The 17912-nt window shown below is 59.8% G+C and overlaps 1 protein-coding gene across 9 annotated transcripts in view; it reads left to right on the forward strand.

Moving 5' to 3' along the window:
- The first annotated feature begins 1825 nt into the window (after positions 1-1825).
- EPB41L1 (erythrocyte membrane protein band 4.1 like 1) overlaps positions 1826-17912 on the forward strand; it is a 69650-nt gene continuing 53563 nt past the window's right edge. For all 9 annotated transcript variants that reach the window (XM_068419716.1, XM_068419720.1, XM_068419719.1 and 6 more), the window contains exons 1-2: positions 1826-1914; positions 11644-11693. The gene's annotated coding sequence lies outside the window, so the exon portion shown is untranslated. The remainder of the gene's footprint in view (positions 1915-11643; positions 11694-17912) is intronic.

Below are 17912 nucleotides of genomic sequence, written 5' to 3' on the forward strand. Positions count from 1 at the left end.
TGTGGCTAATAAAGGAGGCACTTTATAAAGCAGTAAAAAACAGCTCGCTTCGTTCCAGTGCTTCATCCCAGTCGTGGTGGTGTAGGGGTCAGGCTCCCTGGGCGAGTGGGAGCGGCAGGTTTCCCGAAGGCTGGTGGAGAGGAAGCTGAGGAGCAGCACCCAGAGGCAGCCGGCACAGAGCCCTGGCACCCACTGCTGCCAGACAGGTGCCTGTGTGCTGACACACAGTGAGGAGTCGCCCTAGGCTAGCCCTGGCTTGCAGAGGACAAGCAGAGGCAGCCAGGTCAGACCTGCCCTGCTGGGAAGGGTCCCCAAGCCTCCCCTTGCCGCTGCAGACCTGCTGTTCCTGGGTCCTGCGCAGAGCTGCACCCTCTGGCTTCAGAGGACCAACACAGTGACTGATGGCAGATGTGCCACTAGATATCAGGGCAAAGCAAAGGCCCCACAGGGAAGGCCAGGGGCACAACATGCTGCTCGGAGCCCTGCATGATGCAGCAAGTGCTAGTGGGCGTTGGGTGCCAAGTCAGGACTAGCCCAGGCTCTGGGAACGAGGAAACCAGACCCAGTGCTAACCTGTGCGTGACACATCCCCTCTGTCCTTCGCTCCTCAGCATCCGCGAGGCAGAGGGCTGAGTGTGCAGCTCACCTCTAGTCTCTTTCCTCCTGTTTACGAGCGCCAATCTGCCTTCCCAAAGGTTTCATCTATGGCCATAGCGGCCATCGCAGCCATGCTGTGCAGCGAGTGCACCCGTGCATCCGCTGCATCCATGGTGTGCACCCATGCACCCAGTGCATCCATGCTGTGGGTGCACATGTGTGTGGTAGAACAACGGCCCCCCATTTTCCTCTGCAACTCCTGAAGGAGGCTGCGTGCCCTGACGCACCCAAAATATACAAGTCAGACCACTTGATGATGTGGAGATCCCCTGGCACTGCACTCAGTGCTCTGGGGCTGTGGGCAGTGGGCGGACAGCCCTGGATGCTCCAGGAAGGGTCAGCCACCCTTGGGAGCTGCAAAACCTGCCCACATAGGATCATAGAATCGTTTTCATTGGAAAGGACCTTTAAGATCATTGAGTCCAACTGTTAACCTAACACTACTGAGTCCACTGACAAACCATGTCCCTAAGCACCACATCTACTTGTCTCCTGGCTTGTATCAGCACTAGTGTGGCCAGCAGGACTAGGGCAGGGATCAACCCCCTGTACTTGGCACTGGTGAGGCCGCACCTCAAATCCTGGGTTCAGTTTTGGGCCCCTCACAACAAGAAAGACATTGAGGTGCTGGAGCGAGTCCAGAGAAGGGCAACGAAGCTGGGGAAGGGTCTAGAGCACAAGTGTGATGGGGAGCGGCTGAGGGACCTGGGGATGTTTAGTCTGGAGAAAAGGAGGCTGAGGGGAGACCTTCTCGCTCTGTACAACTGCCTGAAAGGAGGGTGTAGTGAGGAGGGTGTTGGCCTCTTCTCACAGGTAACAAGCGATGGGACAAGAGGAAACGGCCCCAAGTTGCACCAGGGGAGGTTTAGATTGGAGAGCAGGGACAATTTCTTCCCTGAAAGGGTTGTCAAGGATCGGAACAGGCTGCCCAGGGAGTGCCCTGGAGGGATTTACTGCCCCACCGAAGGCAAAGCTCCGTCCTGGAGCAAGGAGGCCTCAGGCCGGGGCGGGGAGGGGGGTACCCCGGTGGGCGGCTCCCACGCAGCGCGGGGCGGGGCGGGCCTCGGCGCTGCGACCGCGGCGGCCGCTCCCCCTGCGCCGCGCCGGGGCCCGCCCCGCCCCGCCCCGCCCCGCGCCGCCGCCGCACGGCGGGCAGGCAGCAGGCGGCGGGCAGGCAGCAGGCAGCGGGCAGGGCGGGCAGCGCGCTGCGGCGGGGGCCGCGCCCGGGAGGCGGCGGCGGAGCGGGGCTGTGCTGAGGTGAGAGCCCGGGCGAGCTGGGGGGGGGCAGCGGCGGCAGCCCCAGGTGCCTGCAGGGGAGAGGCAGGCAGGGCTGCGGGCAGGGCGGGAGGCAGCGGTGCAGGCAGGGCTGCGGGCAGGGCGGGAGGCAGCGATGCAGGCAGGGCGGGAGGCAGGCGCAGCCCCGCCGCTGGGAAAGCTTCTCCGAGCCGGGCTTCCCCTTCTCGGCAGCGCCGGGAGGGAGGCGGGGGCGGGCGGGCAGCGCATCCCGCACCGTGTCCCGCCGCCCCGCACCGTGTCCCGCCCGCCGTGCGGGGTCGGGGCGCGGCTCGCCGCGGGGGTCCATCCGGGCAGGGCGGGGGCGGGGGCCGACACTGCGCTTCCCCCCCGCGAAGGAGCGAAGCGGGGTGCGGGGAGGCGGCAGCGCGGTGGGATCCCGTTCTCGCAGCGGGCTGAGCCGCAGCCCCGAGCTGCGGGTTCCCGTCGCAGCGTTTCACGGCCGGGCTGTGGTTGGAGGGAGACGATTTACATTAGAGGGAGAATGCGGAGAGAGCCAGGAACAACTTGGAATGGGTCCTCGCATATTTCTGTGGTTATTTTTGGAGTATCGTCATATGGCAGGAGGTGGGCTCTGGAGGTATCCTTGAGCTCAGCATTTTCTCCATAGGCTGGTTACCCGGGAGATTGTACTAGAGGACCTGCGTGGCCCTTTTCTCTATCAGCAGTTTCTGTATAAAACACTATTTCTCTTGCTGTTTCCACGGTGGTATTGTTCCCCTCCGGCATGCCCAGCCTTCAGCGTGTTATGGTGGGGACCGTTCTGTGGACAAACAATGGTCTGGGTCTGCGTGGTTGAGTATTCACAACGTGTTGCAGGAGCAGGCGATGGAAACGCTGTGTTTGATTCAGCTGTAGATGGTGGGAGGTGACTCCTGATCAGCCCCTGTCCGCTGTCGTGGATGAGGTGTGGCTTCTCCAGCATCCCTACAGAGACCAGTCCATGCATCAGTCTCCTCCTGCACTTAACAGTCCCTTTCCCTCCTGCTTTCTCATGCTTGATTTGTCCAGAGTGATTTTTGCTTCCAAACGACTCGGGATGTGGGAAGCACGTCGTTACCAAGGTCTGCTCCTTGGGGCTGCCTTGCAGATCTCTGTGTCCTTTGCAGCCCCCGGGAGGACTCTGCATGTGTGACATCCCTTTGACCGTGGCTGCGCAGGCGGGAGGGCTGTTCTGGTGGCCTTCACTTGCATGCTCTTGCTGCCGTCAAGCCAGTTTGGAGCTGAGGGAAGGCTGGATTTGGGCAATGATCCTTGCAAGAAGGGAATTACGCTTTAATAATATTTTTTTAGAGTCTGGTTTAGAGGCATGGAGCCTGTCTGTGGAGGCCTCCCCAGGGTGCTCAGAGCCGTACTCTCATGAGCACCCCGGTTGCTGCTGCATGCAGAGATGCAGAGCATGTTCTGGAAGCTGTATCAGACCCTGGCAGTTGTAGCCTATGGCCGATCCACAGCCACCCTCTTCTCCCAGAGGGCTCCCTCCTTACGCAGGGGTAAGCTCTGTGTTTGGTGTCAGAGGATCATGGTGTCCCCGTCCCTTGGGGGGCACAAGCCATCTCCCCACCTGCAGCCCCCTCCAGGAGCGGAGTATTCGTGTCTCTCCTCTGTCTGTCCTCTTTGCGCCATCCTTGTGCCACGTTGGTGGCTTTAGCTGCCACTTCAGATGCTGATGCAGTCATTGAACCAGACATCGCTGTAGAGAGCAGAGCCCTGGGTTGGGCTGCAGGGGTACGGGGTGTCTCGGAGGGTGCGATGCAGCCCTGGGTGAGCTGCAGAGCCTGTGTGTTTGTGCTGACTGCAGGCTGGCTTCAGCTGCAGATGATGTGTTCTTCCCCTGCTGAGTTGGTTGCTTGTTGATGCTGTAGCTAGAACCATCCAGAATTTTTATTTTTACCAATTTTTGAGAAATCAGCATTTTCCAAAACTCTCAAGGGAGATGTTTTGTTTTGGAGGAAGCTTCCAAAAAAGGTTTTTGAAGGCCAGTGTTGTATTTCTGGTCAAAAAGCATGAGTGTAGAAGAGAGTCTGTGTTCCTGGTGTGTGGAGGGTGAAGGTTTTGGTACCTTTCCTGTCCAGTGCAGGCACGGAGCTTGCTGGGCCCCCTTACCTGGGCTGCTGCCATGGTTGCCGCCACCACAACAACCTTCCAGGTGTCTTCTGGCACGTGGTTTATGGCCAGCCAGGAGCAGTGGCCAGGTCAGCTGAAGACGTCACTGCAGTGTAGAATCGGGAAAACCTTCAAAATCCATTTCCTTCCGCCAGGCAGTTGACCTCCTTGTTAAGCTCTGGGTGATGACCTTGGTCCTGGTGAGGAGCTGGATCTCTCACTGATTTACAGAATAACCTTTCACGCTTTCTGCTGGCAGCACCGAGCCCTCGTCCCGTGTGTAACTCCAGCGTCACTCTGCGTTGCCTGCGTTCCTCCTTGCTCTAGCACTGCTGATGACTTCTGTATTACTGGAGGTTTTCAGAGACGGACAGACAGACCAGTCGGGTGCCTGATGAATTTTGTCCCTAAAAAAAGAAATCTTTCCCGTAGCTAATTAGGATTCCTGAGTTAGGAAGTCACAGAGAGTGACCTGTTGGTTAAAGGGCAGGAGGTGGGCTTGGCTGTTCCCAGGCTTGCTCTGGGTTTCCTGCCCAGTCTCGCAGACATCACTTGAGTGTCCTTTGCCTTGATTTTATTTGGCTGTGGACCGGGGATATTTCCCCGCTGCCTTGGGTGCAGTGCTACGGTGCCTGAGTGGCAGCTGGGACACCGAGGGGGAAGCAAGCGTATGCGAGGAGATGGGCTGAGTACGGGCTTAAGCTGTGCAGCAGAGCAGCGTGGGCGTCTGTAAGGCCTGTGTTTAGCTCCGTAGTAGACTTTCATGCGGTGCCTGTCACTTGGAGGTCTGGGCTGAGTCTGAAGCTCTGTTTTAAGCATAGATGCAAAAGAAGAAACATGAAGCAGTGGAGGTTCCTGAGTCCCCGGTTGCTGGAAGCTCCTGTGCAGGAAGACTTGTGCAGCGACAAATACGTGACTCTCATACGGCATCTAAAAATGTGCTTGCGCTGAGGCTGTGACAGTGATGGCTGCGTGGTTTATTGTTCTCATCAGAGCAGTCGGGTGGCTCTGAGTCAGCAGGTTTGGATTTGTTACAGCCAGGGAGACCCGTGAGGTTCTGTGGTGCCAGGTGGAGGGGCTGGCCCTGGCTGTCTCCTTCTGTGCGGGGCGTTGGGGTTTGAGCCTGGACCCACACTCACTGTTGGCTCGTGTTGTCACTTGAGCCTGGAAGGAGTTGTCAGTATTGGTGGGAGCTGGAGGTCAGTCTCCCTTGGGAGCTCCTTTCCAATACCTGCCCTGTGCCTCCATGAGGGCTGGAGCACCTCTGCTATGGAGACAGGCTGAGAGAGCTGGGGCTGTTCAGCCTGGAGAAGAGAAGGCTCCAGGGAGACCTTCTAGCACCTTGCAGTGCCTGAAGGGGCTACAGGAAAGCTGGAGAGGGACTTTTTACAAGGGCATGGAGTGACAGGACGAGGGGGACCGGTTTTAAACTGAAAGAGGGGAGATTTAGGTTAGATATTAGGAAGAAATTCTTTGCTGTGAGGGTAGTGAGACACTGGCCCAGGTTGCCCAGAGAAGCTGTGGATGCCCCATCATTGGAAGTGTTGAAGGTCAGGTTGAATGGGGCTTGGAGCAACCTGGTCTAGTGGAAGGAGCCCCTGCCTGTGGCAGGGGGGTTGGAACTAGATGGTCTTTAAGGTTCCTTCCAACTGAAACCATTCTATGATTCTGTGATTTGGGTCTGTGAAGTTGAGCATCACCACTGCCAGCGAGGCAGCTTGCCGGGTGGACCAGGCTTTCTCATGCACATCACCTTGTCTGTGTTACAGGAGATGGGAACCATGGTGGGAGGAGACTGTCTTTGGTGGGGACATGTTGCAGTGGCTGCAGATCCATCTTTTCTCTCCTCTCAGCCCTTGAGTGGAAGCTTGTGGGTTGTCCAGGACCTAAGTGTGCCTTGAAGGGAAGAGGAGGAGATATGAGCACCCACATCTTCCCTCATGGAAGTAACGTCTGCTTTCCGCAGCAGCTCTCCCATCTGCACAGCGTGTCCCTGGTGCAGAGCAGGATGTTGGGCCCAGACTTGTGGAAGTCCCTTGTCTGGGATGACAGTTGCTCCATCCTCCTTGCCTTGCTCCAAGGAGGTGAACTGTTTGGGGGAGTGTGGAGGCCTTTGTGCCAAGAGCTGTTGGGCTGAGCTTTTGTACAACTGGGACAGGAGCCAAGGTTTGCTCTCCTTGTGCTAGACAGGGAGCTGTGGGACTGTGTGGAAAGGGGCAGACGTCCCAGAGCCCGAGGTGGGTGATTTGGTACAAATACTTCATGTCTGCTTGTCCCAGTACGCAGCTGAGGACAGACAGAGCCTTGCCTATAGTGTGTGCATGCTCACGCACACTCCCAGGTTTGCTGTCTGGGAGGGTGGGAGTAGCAGACAGAGCCTTAAAATCAGTGTGATCATGCTCTGGAAGAGGAATTTCTTTCCAGCTTCTGCTGATGGTCTGTCTTTTGCCCTCTGGACAGCAGTACTAGCTCCCCCAGGGGCTTCGCAGTGTCCCAGGCTGGGTCTGCCTGTGCAGGAGCTGCTGTGTCCAGGAGCAGCCGGGTCTGGGTAAGCAGCATCCTGGGTCCAGCGTGATCACAGCGCGGAGGGGAGACTGGGCTGACCCTATTGTGCTCAAAACACGAGACAAATGAGGCTGAAGCTGCAGATCTGCAGTTGCCAGCAGGTCAGCAGTTTTACTGGGGCACTTGGCCTCTTTGTGGAGATAAAATGTGGTAGCAGTTCAGTATCTGCTCCATCCCCCTTTCTGAAACCAGTCCTCTGCCCACCAGATAGAACTGGACCCCGCAGCCATCTCGTTGGGCTTTGCTGTCCCTGCCCCCTTCTCGGTCCCAAAGACAGATGCTGCTTTGCAAGGTCCTGGGGGTGAGGTGGAACCGGGACCAGGCGCAGCTCTAGTGTAAAACACATCGTGCGTTTGAGGCGATACTGAATGAGGATTCACAGCCAGCCCCGCTGCCAGGTCCCACCCACCCGCTCCTTCCTCCCTCTGCTCCTACTAACCCACTGCCGGGGCCCCTGGCAGCGGAGCGGAGCGGCCGTGTGTGCTGGTATCCTTCCCCAAGCATCAGATGGAGAGGGAGACACAGGGTGGAGTCAGCTCTCACACAAAGGAAACGTTGAGGTATCGTTTCTGCCTTCGGTGGATTTTTTAGTTGGCTAGGGAGAGATTAAACAGGATCTTAACATATTCACAGCCCCCTTCCCACTTCATTTTCCTGTGAATCTGTTGCTGTCGTGATATCTTTCAGAAGATATTTTTAGCTTTGCCTTTTATTTTTTTCCCCCTCTCCTAGTATCAGGCTTTGGAAGGGAAACATGTTTCTAAGGGAGAACAGAATGAGCCATTTCACGAGACATTTTGTTATGGGCAGAAGGGCCGGGAAATCTGATTGTGCGTTTCAAATGACACGTCCCCCTTTGTAATCAGCTGATGGTGCTCGCTGGGGTGAGTGCCAGCAGAAGCCACAGTGGCCGGGCCAGGCGCGGGCAGGTGCGTACCCCGGGGTGGGAGGGTACGGGGGTGGACCAGACCTTTGCGTCCTCCTCCTGCCCATCCCCATGGGACCATCACCCAGGTGGCCCCGCATGATGGGCTGCAGTGCTGGGAGGGGTCCTGCAGGGTTTTCTCCTTAATGATCCTGTTGGGGAAGCAGTACCCCTGTGTATGAGAGAAGCAATTAAATGTTCTAATTAGGTGCACTATTGATCTGGCAGGAGCTCCTGCTGAGCGTGGGATGGCATGGCACCTGACAAAGCTTTGGGTCTCTGCTTTGCTGGTGATGAGAGGGATGTGGCAAAGGTCTCAAAGCAGGAGAGCAGTGCTGTGGTAAGGCCTAAGGGGTGGCCACACAGCTGGGTCTGCTGCTCACTATGGGAAGGTGCAATTTTTGATGAGGATACAAACCCAACATTGATGGTGAACTTTGGTGTGGGAAACCTCCAGCCTGAATAGATGAAGTCCTGATAGATGAAGGTCCTGCAGAGTGAACTGGCCAGAACAAGGGTAACCTCCTTTGAGGTCTGATCTCGCTGTGGGTATCTGCCTGCCTACGGTGAGGCAGGGACCATCACCTCTGCAGATTCACTGGGGCTCTTCAGGGAACCAAAACATGCTTTCTGGTAGCGTGGCATGAGTAGATCCCTGTTGGTCACCTTGGTCTTGTGCGTGATCCATCTGTAAGAAGCGCAGCTGACTTGAGGGTGACTGTTGGAAGTACTACAGGATGTAGAGAAAACGCGGTTGTCTGTGCTGTGTTTTGGTGGCAACTTCCCCCATCACTGTAAGCCCACCTGGCCACTTCTGTGCTGCTGCAAGAGCCTTGGAGCTCAGTCCCACCCCGGAGCTCATTCCCACCCTGGCACGGCGCTGCTGGCTGCGGCAGCCTGGTGTGTGTAGGCACAGCAACCTGGAAGGCCCATGGTGGTGTGGTCCGTGGCCATCTCCTGCTGAGCGCTGGCTGGGCTGCTCCTTCTTGGCTCACCAGAGCTGATGTGATCCCGTGCACAGCTGGACCTCTCTCTGGTCGTGCCTCATGCTCGCCTAAGGTGCCCTGGGGCTGCTGTGCTGCCTTGTCTCGTTTATGTTCCTGCTCTGGTGGGCATGTGAAGGGGACAGTAGGAATCCTTGTCCCCTTCCTTGCCCTTTGTCGGACCCATCAGCATTTTTGCAATGCGCTGGCCTAGGTTCAAGTGAGCTGGGCTCAGCACGTGGCTCCCTCCTAACCCCAGGCAGTGGCTGAGCCTGCCAGCGGTGCTGGCTGGGATCGGGCCCTTGCACGGACCATCGCCTTCGTCTGGCTGCCGTTGGCATCCCAGCGCCTGCTTCCACAGCCAGCACTCCTGCTCACCCCATCAGGGCCAGGCTGGGTGATTGCGATGACGAAGTTGTGACAATGTGGGTCACTGGAGGATGTTTTCAAGCCCGAGGCACTGTCTGTGGCTGAGATGGTGTCTGCGTCGGCCTGGCGCCAGGGAGAGCTGCGTGGCGGGAGATCGCCATGCGACCTAGCATGGATTTCTGATAGCAAGAGTGTTATGGGGAGCTGCTGTTTGCAGGCAGAAGTGAGCAGGGTTGGGGGAGGGTCTTGCTCCTGCTGCCTGTATTCTCAGAACACTTCATTAATATGATACTAATTGATGCAGGAGCTCAGATCCCCAAATGTCTACAGCTCAGATCCCCAAATGTCTATAGCTCAGAGCCTGCTGTGGTGCCGGCAGCCCCGGTGAACGCTGCTTCACGCAGCAGGAGACGGGGAGCAGGGACGGTTGGTGTCTGATGGAGGGCGCAGGGGCTTTGTTTGGCAGCGTTAACACAGGCAGGTTGGGGAGCGTTGGGTGCCGCCAGCCTGCCTTTGGTGCCTGCACCCTCCATCCTCCCTTGCAAGGGGAACCCGGTGCAGCCCTGGTGAGCCCCAGGGGCCGGGGCCGCTGGCACGATACCCCGTTGAAAGCTGGCTGCTCTTGTGCCCGGCTGGGCGTCTGCCTGCCCATCTCTGCTGCGCATCTCTGGGATGGGGGAAAGGCGAGCGTACGAACCCGGGAGCAGCACGGGGCCCCTCCTGAGCCTGGCAGAATGGGAGCAGGGCCACGGAGGCTGTGCTGAAGAGGGGAGAGAGCCCTACAGATCCCTGCGGCTTTGTGCGACTGTCTGCAGGTGGGAGCGGGAGCTGGAGTCTGTTCCCCAGATCAGCTGGGGCTGCTGGGGTACCCATGTGTCCTGGCACGGGGACAGGGCAGAGCTCCTGATGGCGTCTTTCTCTCCTTTGGCTCGTTGGCCTCTGGGCAGTGGCACCTGCACGAGGAGAGGAGACAGGTGAAGGAGAGAGAGGTCTGAGGTCTGTCATGGGCTCTGGGATCGAGGGGTATGGGTACATAGGCAATGGCATGGGACAGTAGCCTCCACGTGCCAGTGGCATCCCTTGGTCTGTGGGCAGTGTGGGCTCTGTGTGTAATCATGAGTGGGTCGGGAAGATGCCGTTCCCCGGTGTGGGGGAGCAGCGAGCTGTGCACCGGGGCGTGCGCTCAGCTCCCGTGCTGGGCGCTGGTGGGGAGGTGTTCAGGCCCTGTGACACCGGCCCCACGGTGCCTGCGGGTGGGGAGACCTGGGGCTGCGGGTGCAGCCAGTGCTGGTGCCATCTGGCCGGGTACAGGGTGCCCCACACTGCATCCCAGCCCCGCTCAACGAGGCAGCTGAGCGAGTATAACCGGCCTCCATGGCAGCTGCAAGGGAACCCATCCCTGGTGGGCAGGGGCGTACGAGAGCGTGCCCAGCGCCCGCGCACGGGGACGTCCGGCTGGTGCCTCCGCTTGCGTGACATCAGCAGAGAGCTGGGACAGGACCACGCACGCGGCGGTGGCTGTAAGTCCCTCCTCTGTCCGTATCTCTCACGCAGATCGTTTGGGGGTGCAGTTCCTCCCTGCTCAAAGATGATGTTTCCTTGGAGGTGCCAAAGCTCCCGGCCTTATTGCATCAGGTTTTCTGCCTGGGGGACAGCGGCAGGTCCTGTCCTTGTCCGGGAGGGAATGGCCGGAGCCCCGCGCGGCAGCTGCCCAGCCGCAGATCCGTCGCTGCGCATCGCCGTGCTGCATGGGGACTGTCCGAGCTCTGGGGAAAGCTGCTGTGGGTCGGTGTCACTCAGGGCGAGCTGTGTTGGGCTGCACACAGCTGGTGTTTGCTTGTGGAGAGTAAAAGGTTTTTGCTGAATCCTTGGAGAGGTGGGTGCTTAGCACAGGTGGGTCATCCTGCCTGATTTGTTTCTGTGCTTATGGGAGGGTGGTCCTTGCCTGTTGAAGGTATGGCTGAAAATTAACCCTTGGAAAAGCAGAAGGTGTCCTTGCTGTGCTGTGAGACCCTGCTTCCTCCTTCGTGTAACCGTAGAGCCTGCTGGGCAGTTGTTCCTCCCCCATTAGATGCAGTTGTCATCTAAAAAGAGGCCCTGAAAATGCTGGTGCAGGATTTGGGCTGTTCCTATTGAAACTGCTGATTTTATTCCTGGTGTGCCAGAGCTGCTGGTCGCTCCATGGGTGAGCGAGTGGGGCTGGCTCCCGGGGGTCCTGCATCGCTGACCTGCATCGTTCCCTGGCGTTAAGGTCCTGCCGACCAGGTGTTGCCCTCGGCGTCACCACCGGGGCCACGCCGGTGAGCTGGAGGGACAGGTGACAATGGGGTGGCACAGGTGGCCCTGGCAGGAGGACGTGGGTAGAGCGGGGCGGTGTGAGCCAGGAGGGTATCGGTGTGGCTGCTCGGAGGTGTGCCGGTTCTGCGGCACTGCTGTAGTAAATATTTGCTTTTATCACTGCAATGAGCGGAGCTGGCTCACACCGCGCGCAGCGGGCGGGCTGGCTGCGTGAGAAGGTGCTGTTTTCACATCAGCCTTTTTGAGAGTAAACCAGCGTCTAACGTAATCTGGAGCTTACATTCTCCAGCCAGCAGATTTGTGTGGAGTGGAAATGCAGCGCTCGAGCCGTGCGGGCACCATCTTGTGATGAAGAGCCTGGCTAACGTCTTTCCCTGCATTTGCCATCATCTGTAGGAAGTTTTATTTTTTTTTTCTTTTTAACCAAATCTGATTTCTTCTTTGCAGGTTCTGAATTGTACCCGAGCGGAGCGCTGAGAGCAGCCCCTGGAAGCAGCGTGAGTTTATCCTGAAGGCTTTTATTCTCCTTTCCAGATCCCACATGAGGCTGAGTGGGTTTTGTAGCGTAGAAGGGGTTGCTCAGCATGGAGCCGGTGCTGCAGGGAGGCTCGTCTGCCAGAAGCCCCCGGCAGGACTGGAAATCTGGCCTGCTACCACCAAAGCACAAAACTGCTGGGCTTGGGCTTGTTCTGGCTTTCTTTGTGTGTTGGGCTTGTTTCCTGGTTTAGTTAGGAGTTGGGCAACAGCTCCTCTGCAAACAGAAAGGCTTCTGCTGGCTGCCCGAGCCTTTGCCCGCTGGTGGAGCAGCTTTGGGACGTCAGGCTTAACGCTGAGTTCCGGTGCTCTCTGTTGTGCGGAGGATTTGAGGAAGGCGGCGTGTTTGCAAACCAGCCATTGCATTTTGTCGGGTGTGGATCTGAGCCCAGGGCGCAGGTCCCCAGGCTCGCGGGGGCTGGTCGCAGCCCACCTGAGGCACGTCCCGGGGAGGCTGGCATTGCCGGGCAGCTGGGAGCAGCGGATGGGAGAGGACAGCAATAGGTCTGAGCTGCAGAATTAAATTGGTGAGATGCCTGAAAGAGTCAAGGACTTGTGGTGCAGGCCTTCTTGGGGAGCCCTGGGGTCCCTCTGGCTGGGCGGGCTGCTCCGCTCCAGGGTCCCAGTGCACAGTGGGTTTGCATGGTGCTGTCCCTGCAAAACCAGTCGTGAGCTGCTTCCACACGTCCCGCAGACAGCGTGCGGCCGGGGATAGCTGGGAGGACAAGGTCTCGCTTCTGCTTTCGCTCCCTGACCTGCAAGGTGAGCCAGGGCGGACGGCAGCGCAGCAGCACTCCCCTCGCTCTGGGGCCGAGGTGAGGGGAAGGTGTTGTCATCTGAAAACTGGGGACAAGGGGTTCCATGGCTGCGCCGCGTTGTCCCGGCTCTTTTCCGGGCGACAGGAGCACGTGGCAGCGTGTGCCGTGGGGCTCGGTGCATCCACGGAGCCCCGCTGCACCCCAGGGCTTGGCTCCAGGCAGCGCCCTGGGTGCGGGCAGGGGGTCCGCGTCCCTGCCCAGGGCCGTGATGGGCCGCTGTCGTGTGCTCCTTAGGGCTAGAGGGGTCTCTGGCTCTGAACGGGGCAGCTCGTTACTTTCTGTGAGCGGTTTCTCACCAGCCGTGCGACAAAGCCCATCCCTGCAGGGGGACTCTTTGTGGGTCTGGGGGTGTGTGTCTGTGGGGAAAGCAAGGAGGATGACAGGGTTTCTTGTCCTGTCTCTGTGTGCTGAAGAGTTTCAGTGCTGGGAGACCGGTTTTGGAATTGATGCGGGGCAGAGGCGCAGGCCCAGCTTCAGTGGTGGATGCATGTGATCCTGCATCGCTGCGTGCCTCAGTTTCCCTCCGGCACAGGGTGGGGGGTGTGCTTCGTTCGGGCTCTGTGAGAGGAGGGCTGCTGGGGTGACTGGGCACTGGCCACCGCTGCCGTGGGAGTGCTTGGCTCCTGGGCAGGGCCTGGTGGGAAGCTCTGCCCCTGGGTGGGGCGTGAGTCCTGGTCAGGGTTCTCCGCTCTCGGGGTGCAGGAGGACAGACACCACCTCTGCGGTGACCCCTGATACCCACCCAGCCCCTCGCTGTCGCTGGTGGTCTCGGTGTCCCGGGTGCGGCTGGGTCGGTGGCCCAGGTCTGGGTGTCTTTGGTTTCACGTTTCCCTCTTTCCGTTGTGTCTCGTGAGCCAGCCCCGGGGACCCGGGGAAGCACTCGCGTGGCAGAGCTGCTTCATGGCTGCGCGCTCTGGGCACACTCGCCGAGCCCTCTGGGTCCCAGCTCCCTGGCAAGTCTGGGCAAGCGAAGCCTTGCGGGCACAGCCCAGGCCAGCTGCCGCTTTGTGCCGAGAGAGGTGTCCCCTCGCTTCTGGAAGGGTTGGTGACACTCCCGTCACAGCACAGTGGTCACGCTGGCCATGAGCTGCTCACTTCTCTGTATTTCTGCAGCTCCCTCACAGCTGATGTAACGTCCTACCTCCTGCGTGTCACGAAGGGCTTGCTGCTGGGATTTGGGAGGCAAGGGTGGGGGGAAGGGACTGTCTCCTTGGGAGCTTGCTCAGAGGAGGTGGTCATCCATCAGTTGGACTAGGTGATCACTGTACCTCCCTTCCAACTGATCTACTCCATCCTTCTCGGAAGTGGTGCACAAGACATGACCGTTACCTTGGGGAAAATGGCACTTTATAGCCACGGCTTTAGACCCTGCACAGGGCTCTTGTGGGGCTGCAGATCAAAGGACGATGGCTGTGGGTGGAGAGCTTGGGCCTTCCTTTGGAAGGAGAGGGAAGACGGGAGAAGGCAGGGCTGAGCGTGTGCCTCAGCTGGGCTCCCTTCAGCGGCTCCCCTTGCTCTAGGTGCTCCTTGCCCACTTCAGCTCCTCTCCTCTCCAACACGCTGCGCACAGGCTGGCCTTGTGCTTTCCAGGGTGTCTGGGCCTGTGCTCTTCTTGCACATGAGGCAGCTGATCTCCCATGGCCGCTGCGTCCCAGTGCAGGACGGCTGAACCCCTGGTCTCTGCCTTCCTCTGCTTGCTTTTGTCCAAATTTGCACCACCCCTGCTGCTTCTGGTGCGTATCTGAGGTGCCTTGCTGGTGCTCCACAGTGCTCAGCCACAGGGCATGGCTGCAGCTGAGCGAGCTGGGTTCAGAGAGCACCAGTCGTTACCACAACAGCCTTTGGGTCTTCGTCCCTGGTGCAGCAGTCTTCGTCCCTCTGCTGCACCAGAACAGTCCCAGGCTCCACTCCGGTGCCATCCCTGCGTGAGGGCTGGAGTAGGAGGGGAGGGATGGCTGCAGTGCTGGTGGCCCCAGCGTCTCCCTGGAGAGCATGGTCCCCACCTGGGCTGGCGGCTCCATTTGGCCGTGGCACCTCTTGGGCAGCCCCTTTCCTGTCCAAAAAGCATGCGGGGGCCAGCGGGGCACAGCCAGCGCTCAGCAGGGCAGCCCCGTCCCCCAGGCAGAGTCCCCGCGCTGTCCAGATGCTGCCCTGGGATGGTTCAGCCCCGTAACTCTGCTCACGGGCGGTTTCTGATGGCTGCAAAGCACAGATGAGCACGGAGCAGCTGCTGAGGTCACTCCCCAGCGCCCTGGGCAGGATTAGCTCCTCATTGTAAGAATTGGCCCAGGATGCTGCTCTGATCACCTTTTGCCTGAGAAACCCCGTCGGTCTGTTTGACGGAGCAGTTAGGAAGACAAAGCGGTTCATTGCTCCCTGCCCTGCGCCCGTGCGGCGGTGGGACCCCGGCTGGGCAGGGTCACTGCCAGCCCTGGCACAGCCGGTGGGAGCTGGCAGCGCTGCCACGGGGCGGGCGCTGGGGCAGTGCTGTGCCTGCTCCCCCCACCCTGCCTCGGGGCTGCTGGGGCACTTTCCTCTTGATTTGGGGCCCATCCTCGCTGCACGGCGTGCCTTGGTCAATGGAGCTTGCTCCGTGCCATCGCAGCTGCGCTGGCCTGGGCTGAGCGGGCAGGTTTGCGGTATGTGGCAATGCATGCCCTGGAGGCTGCCGAGCTGCCAGCTCCCTCACACTGGGCTTGGGAAGGGCTGGCCTCTGGCCAACCACCCTGCTTGCTTTGGCTCATGCTTTTAACCTCTTCTGCATCACGTCAGTGAGGAGCTGGGCTTCCCCTGTGTCGTGTGACAGCAGGGGTGAGCTGGGATGCCCACCCGTCTCTGACCCCCTCTGGCCTGGCTGCTGCAGGCTGCTCTGCCCGAGAGCTGTGCCGGGGCTGCGGTCGTGCCCCACCTTCGACACACGGCACTGTCTGCTCAGGCAGCAGGAGATGGGGCTTTCCTTGGAAAGTGCAGCTTTGCTGCTCTCGTGGCCGTGCACTCGCCCAAGTCCTTGGCAGGTCTCAGCATGGTGGAGAGCTCTGTTCCCACGTGATGTACCACCCTCACCACTGGTTTTGGCCAAGGCTGTGAAGGGCTGGGATGGGCTCCTGCCTTGCTAAACTGGTGATCCCACTGGGGCCGGGTGGAAAGGAAGAGCTGTCTGTTCTCAGGTCCCTGCAGAGGAGGACTTGCCACCCAGGACTGGCGTTTCAGCAGCTTTTTTGGCACAGCAGGCGCCAAGGGATGCAAAGCTGTAGGTAGTGTCTCAGCAGGCACAGGGTGGGGTGGGGATCTGCAGGACTGGCTCCCAAGGGTGGGTGTGGAGGCTGGACCACATGCAGGAGAGCACCGTGCCCTGGTGTGGGTATGCTCAGGGGCATCATCTTCCAACAGGTGGGTACTGGTGGTGGCACCTCTCTGGGCTTCTTCCAGCCTGGCTCCCCCACAGCCCTTGCTGCTGTCTCCTTTATTGTGGGACGGAGGCTTTTGATTCTCCTTTCTTGGCTTTCCTCCCTGTTGCTGAAGGGGTTAAACAGCGTTTGGGCCGCTTCCTATCCTCAGCAGCTCCAAGAGCAGGTGCTGGGAGCTGCTGGGTGGGAGGCCAGCAGGTTCTGTGGGGCATGATCTGCAGCTTGGCAGGCTCAGCCCCATCCAGAGTGCAGGTCTGGGGTGCCGGGGCTCCCTCCCCAGGGGATGCTCCTTCCGTGGGGGCTGGCTGCTTGTCCTGCCTCTGCGTACCGTGTCTCAGCCTGCTGAGAGGGCCCTCAGCACGGCGAGTATTTTCCCTACCATGGCATTGCTCAGGGACCTCTGGAAAGGGCCAGGTCTTCATGGAGCCTTATGCTGCCTGGGGACTCAGGTCTTGGCCTGTGTCCTTCCCCACCTGCAAAGAAGGCGGGACGCTTGAGGGCAATGGGGGAGCTGGCAGAGCACCAGAGGGAGCTTTTCACTGTCGTGAGGAGCTTTTGGAGCCTCTGAGGCCACTGAACGTGCTGGATGGAGCGTGAGGTTGAGTCTGCTTGCCACTGGTGTCACCTGGAGGATGCTCGTCCTGCTCCTGTGTGCATGTAATGGCCCAGGCCATTGAGATGGCATCTGTCACTGTACGTGTGGCTGCTGCCCAGGTTCCGCTTTCCTCCAGCTGAAAGCCCAGCGGTGCCCAGTAAATCCCACGGTGGTGGTGGTTGGCAGGGCGAGCAGGAGTGCTGCCACTCCCCGTGACCCTGGCATGATGCTTCTTGTTCCTCACTGCAAGGCTGTGTTTTAATGATGAATTTTGGGTGGGAAGGGCAGGAAGGCGAGGGAAGGAGAGGGCTGCCGTAATGCCGCTCCAGGTTCAGCATGGCTTCTGCTGCACAGGGCTGCTCGGCTGCGAGCGAGAAGGCGCTGGTACCCGGGTTGCCGGGGAGACGGAGACGTTCAGCCGCTGGGGAGACGTGGCGGCTGCTGTGGCCTTGCTGGGCGGATTGCTGTCCCACCCCTTCGCTGCCACCGGTGACAGCCCCAGTGGCTGTCCCTGATGCTGTTGCAGGGGACGCAGTGCTGAGCGGTGTGTGTGCTGCCTCGTCCCGAGGGGCACTGGTGATGGAGCCCGCGCGCCGCTGGCTCCCGGTGACTGTGGCTGTACCAGTGCCCTGGATGGATGCCCCGAAGTCAGGGCAGTCTTGGGAGAGCTGGATGACCATGTGTGCTTCTGGCATGGATCAGAGGCCTGTGCTCCAGAGCCATCTCCAAGTGCTGGCCCCGGTGGGGTGATGCTGATGGGGGGTGAGAGGCTGTCTGGGGTTGCATGTGGCCTTGCAACCGCTCTGCTTGTCCACCTGGTGACGTAGAGACAGGCAGCCCCGTCTCTTGGGAAGTCTAGACTTCTCTTCCAGAAAGCACCCGTCATGGGCCACCTCCAGGTCCCCGATGAGTGACCAGGGACTGGCGAGCAGAGGGACGCAGTGCCGTGCCAGTCCGGGACTGGGTGCAGCGTGTTGGTGCTCTGCCAGGGCTACAGCCCTGCCTGCGTCACCCGTCCAGTGCCTCTTCCAGGCAAGACCACCATGCCTTCTGCCTGCACGCCCAGCCCTGGGCAGCCTCTGGCCGCTGCCTGCACTGTTCCCCCCACACACCTTCCTCCTGGCTGTGGGACGGGTGTCCTGCCTCCCGTCCGGAGGCCACAGTGGGAAGCGGTGAACCCCTCGGGGATGGCTGCCAGGTATAAAGGCATCTCTGCCTTGTTCCTCTCGTGCTGCGGTGAGAGCACTCAAGCCTTGCGCTCGCGGCAGCCCTGGTGCCACTGCTCTGTGCCAGGCTGGGCTCTGTGGGACAGAAGGGTCAGGCTGGGATGGGCTTGGCTGAGCCCAGGCCACCTGGGAGCCG

Source organism: Nyctibius grandis, chromosome 28 (genome assembly GCF_013368605.1).
Source record: "Nyctibius grandis isolate bNycGra1 chromosome 28, bNycGra1.pri, whole genome shotgun sequence".
NCBI classification, from domain to species: domain Eukaryota; kingdom Metazoa; phylum Chordata; class Aves; order Nyctibiiformes; family Nyctibiidae; genus Nyctibius; species Nyctibius grandis.